The following is a 6578-nucleotide window of genomic DNA, read 5'->3' on the forward strand; positions in this document are numbered from 1 at the left end:
ACTCTGCACCCTCAGCTCTCTGGAACAGGTAAACCTTGCCTCTCTAGTTTAAGACAGGAAAAAATCCTACCCCTGGAAGAAAAAAAGAATAAGAATGAAGAAAATAATGTTAGAAATATTGAACAAAGAAATTTAAATTCATGATATTCAGGGGTTTTTTGTAATGGGCTTTGGGGGCAGGGCAACCATTGTGACATTGTTTTGTCTGCTCTTCAAGATGTTGAAAGTTTTTAAGAAAACCTGATTTATGAAGAGTTTAATTGATTTCATTTGCAATCAATGTTTAACTATTTGGGGAAACGCAATTTGCCAAATTCATAAGTTTTTGATTTATTGGTTGTATAATTGGTATGAGAATATTTAGGGGAATGTTAATAATTGAATAAAGATTAATAAATTGGACATCAAAGTAGAAAAAAATAATGAGTATTCCCCTCCATGTTCAAAAGTGTCTGAGACGTTAAAGAATTTATCATCCTAAACTTCCCATCTGTGATATCTACTGACTTCAATTAATTCCCATCCTCTTGCCAAGACCTCTGTGACCCCATTTGCTCATCTATAAAATGGGATAATATTACTACCTACTTAGAGGGTAGCTGTGAGGATTAAATGAGAGAATTGCTTCCATAGCACTTAGAACAATACCCAGCGCACAACAGCTCAATAACGTTGGCTATCTTTATCATCCCTGGTACCACTTTGATCACGCCACCTCCTGCTCAAAAACCCTCAGCTGCTCCCTAGTGGCTCCAGACAAATGCAGGCTCCTTCCACATGTCAAGAACCTTCATGTCCTCACTTGTGCCTGCTTCGCAGTGTGGCCCTTACTCTTCCCCCTCACCCACCAGACAAAGTTATTATCTCCTTGCTTCACCCTCACCTTCTGTGGTCATTTCTTCCATTTATTTTTCCTCCTAAAATGTCTTACCTCTTTTTCCTATGCCATTACGGCTAATTCAAACTCCTACCCATGCTTCAAAACCCATCTCAAATGCTCCGTCATCTTCAACTTTCTTCCTCCGTGGAGCACTTTATTAGCAGTTCTTTCCCGGCAAGCATCACATTCTGTCAAGCATCGCAGTCAAATATGTATGTATCTGGTCCTCCAAGTTGGGCCAGAAGCTCCTTGAAGGTGAGGCTCACTTCTAATATTGATCTTGGGGAACGCGTGCCTGCCCTGCCCAGGTCCTGGTGCATAATAGGTGCTCAGTTATCGGGTGTTGGACTCCTCTAGCTCTGGGGGCTGTCATCGAAGCAGAAGAAGCAGGGACCTCCAGGCTCCCCAGGTCAGTGTCCCCACCCTCGCTGGTCTACGCAGACCAGAGAAGCACAGGAAATGGAAGGAGCCAGCAGTCCCTGTGTGCCAGGGCCCACGGGGCAGATGGAAAAATGGCAGAGCCGCATTCCAGGAGCATGTGGAGCTACATCCACTCAGCTCATCAGCATTCTCCCAGACATTCAACCCTCCAGTCAGTCAATGTTTTTTGTTTTTGTTTTTCTCCCTCTTCCATGCCAGGCCGCATGTGACGTGTGGCGGACCCTGATGCTGGTGCCACTTCCCTGAGAGGTATGCCCGTGTGCCCAGAACTCCCGTGTGTACACATATGTGGCCACATGTGCGCCCCACATGTCCAAGTCTCTTCTCCCGACGAGCCGAGCAGTCTGTAAGCCCAGGCTGAGAGGGTTGCCTTTCACCCTGTTTCCAAACAAGTCCCTTTTCTGCGCCAGCGCCCTGCTTCTTCCTTCTGTTTGCCCCTCGCCTCCTCCTCCCTCTGTTGGGGCTGCCGCTGATGATGAAATTTGGCTTGCAACACCCTCTTCCTCCCCTTCCTGCAGGCCTGGGAGAGGATTAAGCCGCTGGAGTCTGAAATCGGAAAGATCCCAGCCTCTGCTCCCCAGCACCTCCCCACGCCCCCTCCTCCTCCCCGCCCATGCAAAACCAGAAAATTAATCTCCCCTTCTGCCTGTGATATGGCGGGCTGCATTACAAGCTGGGCGTCGAGATAAAGCGGGGAGCCGCGGGACAGCGGCCCAGCGCAGGGGCCCCGGGTGGGACCGGCCTGGGAGATAAGGGCCTCCCAGCCCCATGAATTATTCACCGGCACTGCCTCCTCCGGCTCAAAGGCTGCCCTGAGCGCTGAGATTGCGCCTTCCAGAGGGGCCTGGGTAAGGTGGGAGGAGGCTCCATGGGGAAGGCATGGGCTTAGAAGGGTCCTCCTGGGCTGGGGGGGCAAGAAGAGGGGAGGACTGTACTCCACTGAGGGACTGTTCAGAGACACAAACACCCCACAGGGCCAAGGGATGCAGAGGATGGAAGATGTCCCCAAGCCCAAGGGCCCCTCAGACCCAGCCCTGGTCCCCAGGGATGCTCCTCATTTATGCAACTCACTAAACACTTTTGGGCAGCTGTAAGTGCCAGGCCAGGGCCAGGGCCTGGCATCTCAGAGCTGGAGATGCAGTCCCTGCCCTCAGGGTGCCTAGGATCCAATACACCTACTGAGTGTGGGCCGAGCGCTGCCATCCCCTCACCCCCTTCCATCTGCCTTGTCCACCACCCGTACTCCCTTCCCTCCTGTGGAGGTCTAGACAGCTACTATCCCCTCTGGTGAAGCACTTCACCTTGAGGAGGGGGTGCCAGGGGATGACAGAGGACAGACCTGCTGGGGGGGCTAGAGCTCACAACACAGAGGCCAAGGCAGCTGGTGCAGCAGGGAATGGGAGGTCAGTGCCAGAGTGAGGGATTAACCAGGGAAGTTTCCTCCACCTGGGCACTCTGTGGGTCTTTTGTTTCTCCTTTGTTCGCTCTTCAAAGACCCAGAATTTTAAAGCAGGGGAGGGACCTTAGCGGTCTCTTCCCTATCTTGTAGACTCTATCACTATATTCTCCTTACCCTTTCTCTCCGTCTCAATCTCTCTTCCCTCCTCCTTCTCCCTCCACTACACCTGCCCTTTTAATCTCTGCCTTGACCCCAATCTCTCCACCTCTCTCTTGTACTCTGCCTTTCTCTGTCTCTCAATCTCTCTGTTTTCTCTTTAATCATCCATTTCTTCTGGAGCCATGACTCCCAGAGTGATACAATGACACACAAATTGGGCTGTATGATGGAAGAAGGTTGGCCATCTGCTGGTCCCCTTCTCTGGGGGGGAAGGGAGAAGAAAAGAAGGGTCCAACATGTCCTGGGTGTGCAGAATAACTGCCAAGACTCTGAGAATAGCAGCGGTAGCAGTTTGGGGAGAGAGCCCCCAGAGGCATTGGCACAGGGAAGACACTGAAATACCCTCCCCCTACCAGAGCCAGGAGTGAGAGATGCTGGGAGAAGGTAAGGACCTTCTTGGAGACCCCTTCCAATTACAGAGGTGGGGACCCAGCCTGGCAGGCGACCCTGAACCCACTGGCTCCTGGAACCCCACACTCGTAATGAGTGAACAAGGCACATCCTCTGAGACCCACATTCAAGTTAGAGAAGGGAGAGGGAGAAAGGGTGGAGAATGAAGAGTGGGACATGGGGAGAAGGGTGAGCCCCAAAGGATGGAAGAGGCTGTGACTTGGATAGGAAAGGGTGGACAAGCTAGATGGGGGAGGAGAGAGATCAGAGATAGGATCAGGGAAGAAGACAAGACAGCGCTGGGTTCAGGGGAAAGGGTGAGGGTAGCAGAGAAATGAGCCATGAGGGTAAGAGGAGCACTGGGACCAGAAAATACAAAGCAGCGGGGGTTGGGGGGGAAAGGAGGGAAGATGAGGATAGCAGGGGCAACATGGAGCCCAGAGGGGTGAGGGAGGGTGTGTTGATGGGCCCCATCAGCCTCGGGTCCACAGCCCCTTCCCACCCGCCTGCTAATTAACTCCTTAATTGTCTCTGCATTTGCTGAGCTGGCAGATGAAGTGGATGCAGACAGATTGGGGCTTGTGTGATTTCACGCATGGGGGAGCAAAGAAGAGCTGCCTGGGAGTCCCAGGGGGCCTCGCCCCCTCTTTGCCCTCCTCCCTTCCCCCTTGTCTCTGAGAGGCTGGAGGGTGCTTCTGTACCTAGAGCAGATGGGGCCATCTGCAAAGGAAGGGTCCAGGGGGAATTTGCCCCCATCAGCCTCTCGGGAAGAAAATAATACTCGCTACTACTGATGGAGCACCTACTGCTTCCTAGGCATACGTTATTTCATCATTGTGAGCTTTAGCCAGGTTTCATGGCTTGTTGAAACAGTGAGGCCCAGACAGGTTCAGTAACTCGGCCATAATCACACAGCACTGGTGTGACAGAGGTGGGATTAGACTCTGGTGAGTGGTGAGTGGTGAGCGCAGTGCCAACGCTTGGGGGTGGGGTGGGTGGGGCTCCTGGCCAGAGGGCTCATGCCAGTGGGGGGAGGAATATTTCCAGGCCTCCTTCTCTCTCACTCTCTCTGCCCCAAGGGAGAGAGGGCACTGAGGTCTAGGGACTATAGGAGCCGAAGAGGAGGGAAGTGTGGGCAAGGGACTTGGAGGAGGCTGAAGGAGCAGGGATCTGTCACTTCCTGCATAAGAGGTAGGTGGGTCCAGAGAAACAGAAAGGAGCAATGGGACACTAATCACAGTCTTTGGTTCCCTCAAGTGTCATCTTGCTGAAGCCCACTTCTCCTTTTCCTCATCCCTGCAACTCAAACCCCTGTCGGTATGACTTGCCCCTCTGTCCCCCGGCGCTGGCAGCCCAGACTCATCCCTCACTTTTACTTCCAGCCTTTGCACTAGAGTCACTCGTCAACACATTTCTCTATCCTTGGACACAGGGAGATTTTGAAGACAGTGACTATGCCACTCTTCACCATGTCCCCAGGGCCAGTCCTGGGATTTGAAACAGTGTAGGTCTGCTGAAATGCACAGGGCAGGGATGGGGGACCAGTGTGGGGAATCCATCTCATCTCCAGTGAATTGGAAACAATAACATGAGGTACTTAGATTGTGCATAAGAAAGAACTTCTGGGGGGATCCCTGGGTGGCGCAGCGGTTTGGTGCCTGCCTTTGGCCCAGGGCAAGGTCCTGGAGTCCCGGGATCCAGTCCCACGTTGGGCTCCCTCCGTGGAGCCTGCTTCTACCTCTGCCTGTGTCTCTGCCTCTCTCTCTCTCTCTATGTCTATCATGAATGAATAAATAAATAAATCTTAAAAAAAAAAAAAAGAAAGAAAGAACTTCTGGGGCACCTGGGTGGCTCAGTCAGTTAAGTTCAGGGCATGATCCTGGAATCCTGGGATGGAGCCCCACGTCCAGCCCAGCTGCTCAGCAGGGAGTCTGCTTCTCCATCATGTCATGTGCTCTCTCTCAAATAAATAAAATCTAAGAAAGAAAGAAAGAAAGAAAGAAAGAAAGAAAGAAAGAAAGAAAGAAAGAAAGAAAAGAACTTCTAGACCTGGGCCTGTCATATAAGGAATCATACTGAAGCTTTGATTCAGACCTGTGGATTCTCAAGATCAAGGTTTCTCGAGACGGGCTGCTATATATTAAAGGTCCTGAAAAGCTAGGAAATCTGGGCCCTACACTCAGAGATTCTGATTTAATTGGACTAAGGTGGGGCCACAGCATCACTTTAAAAAGCCCCCCAAGTGATTCAAATGTGCAGCCTGGGCTGAGAACCACTCTCGGATTCTGTCCTGATTTGGCTGCACTGGTGCCTTTATGGCTGAATCCCAAACATACTACTACTTATAATTACTTATTGGGGATTTACCAGGTACAAGCTAATGTGCTAGCACATTGTGTGCATTAGCTTATATAATTCTCAGAAATTCCTGTGAAATAAATATTATCCCCATCTAACAGATGAGGAAACTGAGCTCAGAGGGGTCAAGAGACCTGCCCATGCTAATGAATGGCAGGGCTAGTTCTGGAAGCTGAGATTACCTGATTCACAACTTTTATCTTCCCGCAGACTCCCGAGGCTGCTCCTTGGCCTCGATTAGTCCTTGTCTGCCTCCACCTCACCTCATCACCTTCCTTCCACCCCCGCTGCTCCCTCAATAACATCCCAGGTGACTGAAGCAATTTGCAGCCATTTGAGGAAGCTCCATGTGTCACTCAACCTGCGAGGGTGGGGAGTTAGGGGAATTACCGATGCTCCAAGATGGTCCTCCCCTCCCCTGAAGACACTTGGATTTCAAGAATCCTGCCCCACGTTTCCTCCGGTCCAAGGTCCCTTTGAGGCCTTTTGAGGCCGAATTCCCCCTCCCAAATGCCCCCCTTGGGTTGATTCTAAGTATCTGGGATAGTGCTGCCACCCAGTGGCTGCCCAGGGATATGGCAGCCCTCCGGCACCGTCTGGTGCTGCTGGACAGCTCCCCAACTCAAGACCAGAACCTAAGATCCCCCCTTCCCTTTGGCAGCACCTGCGGCGGGGGTGGGGGGGGCAGTAAATGGATCCCACTCTACCTCCTGGGATCCCACTCACTCCCTCTAGGGATCTCCAGCGTCCTTCTCTGGTTTCTCACGTACTCCCTGCCCCCAACACCTCTCAAATTCTCATCCAACTTCTTTCCATTGTGCCAGCCTCTTCTCATTACAGGTTCTTTCTTCTCACTTAAAGCCCTGGGAACACACCTCTCACCTTCCCTCT

Source organism: Vulpes lagopus, chromosome 21 (genome assembly GCF_018345385.1).
Source record: "Vulpes lagopus strain Blue_001 chromosome 21, ASM1834538v1, whole genome shotgun sequence".
Classification (NCBI taxonomy): domain Eukaryota; kingdom Metazoa; phylum Chordata; class Mammalia; order Carnivora; family Canidae; genus Vulpes; species Vulpes lagopus.